This window comes from Peromyscus eremicus, chromosome 1 (genome assembly GCF_949786415.1).
Source record: "Peromyscus eremicus chromosome 1, PerEre_H2_v1, whole genome shotgun sequence".
NCBI classification, from domain to species: domain Eukaryota; kingdom Metazoa; phylum Chordata; class Mammalia; order Rodentia; family Cricetidae; genus Peromyscus; species Peromyscus eremicus.
This window is the reverse complement of record NC_081416.1, coordinates 196,317,023-196,318,512: the sequence shown is the minus strand read 5'-3', so window position 1 is coordinate 196,318,512 and position 1,490 is coordinate 196,317,023. Positions and strand designations below refer to the sequence as shown.

General features: G+C 40.8%; 1 pseudogene; it reads left to right on the top strand.

Annotated features, from left to right (window-relative positions):
• The first annotated feature begins 230 nt into the window (after nt 1-230).
• Nucleotides 231-1,181, top strand: LOC131902741 (vomeronasal type-1 receptor 4-like; annotated as a pseudogene).
• Nucleotides 1,182-1,490: the final 309 nt, after the last annotated feature.

The following is a 1,490-nucleotide window of genomic DNA, read 5'->3' as shown; positions in this document are numbered from 1 at the left end:
GGAACTGAGAAGAATGTGAAGCATTAGAGGAATTATGAAAACTGTGAGTCCAATTTCCATCTTTTTTTTACTCGCACATTTGATAACCCACAATGTGTTTGATCATAGCATTGTATCCTATTTATTGGGTAACTTGAGCTAAGACAGACTATTGGCCTGATGAGACAATAAAACAATTTGAGCTCCTAAAAATTAATACACATTTAAATGTCTTCTTCCTGGTTGTACTGATGTGATTAAATTTATTTATCTCAGGTGAAAAGAATATGGTTCCTGAGAACTTGCCAGTGGGGATTCTTTTCTTTTCTCAAACAGCTGTTGGAATTCTTGGCAATTGGTCAGTTCTTCTTCCTTATATCATGTCTGTATTCACTGGAAAAAGTCTGATGCCCAAAGACCAGATTTTAAGGCATCTGACTTTAGCCAATTCCTTGGTTATTATCTCAAGAGTAATTCCTCACATAATGGTACAGCTGGGCTTGCAATATCTCCTGGGTGACCTTTTATGTAAACTCACTCTCTACAGTAATCGAGTGGCCCGGGCTATTTCCCTTCACTGCACCTGCCTCTTGAGTAGCTTCCAAGCAATCACAATCAGCCCCAGCAACTCCAGGTGGATGAAGCATAAACACAGAGTCTCCAAATACATGGGTCGGTCCTGCTCACTCAGCTGGCTTGTGCATCTGCTTCTAAACAGCAAAACAGCTATAGATGTGATGGGACCTGATACTAGCAAAAACTTCACCAAGAAAATCAAGTTAGGGTACTGCTCAGCATTTGTTTTTGACAATACTGTAACTTTACTAAACCTGTCATTGCTTTGTTTCACTGATGGTCTCTGTTTGGGTCTCATGATCTGGGCCAGTGTCTTCATGGTGAGCATCCTCTGTAGGCACAAGAGTCAGTTACAGCACATCCACAGTGCACAACACACCCCCAGAGTCTCTCCTGAGGACAGAGCCACAAAAACCATCTTGACCCTTGTCTGTACCTTTGTCCTCTCCTATTCAATGTCCTTCATATTAGTTATCTATACTGTGGCATTTGACAATCCAAGTCTGTTGATAATCAACATATTTACATTCCTAGACACATGCTTCCCCACATTTTGCCCTTTCATCCTCATCCTTAATAACAAATCTGTTCCCAAGAATCATTTTCCCTGCTGTAGGAGAAGGTAATGTAACATGGTGATTTGTGTGTTATGACAAATTTAAATATTCTTTCATCTATTACTGATCATTAGACTCACCCATTGCCAGTTGTTACTGCAGTCATAATGCTGCCTAAGGAGTTCCATGACATGAAGATATCCCTTTGTTTTTGTTCTAAAAGCTAAGAGATTGGGGATCATTACTGTGGGATGGTCTGTATGTCAAGTGTGTTGCTGATTGGTCAGTAAATAAATCACTGATTGGCCATTGGCTAGGCAGGAAGTATAGGCGGGACAAGGAAAAGAATTCTGGGAAGTGGAAGGCCGAGGGAGAGAC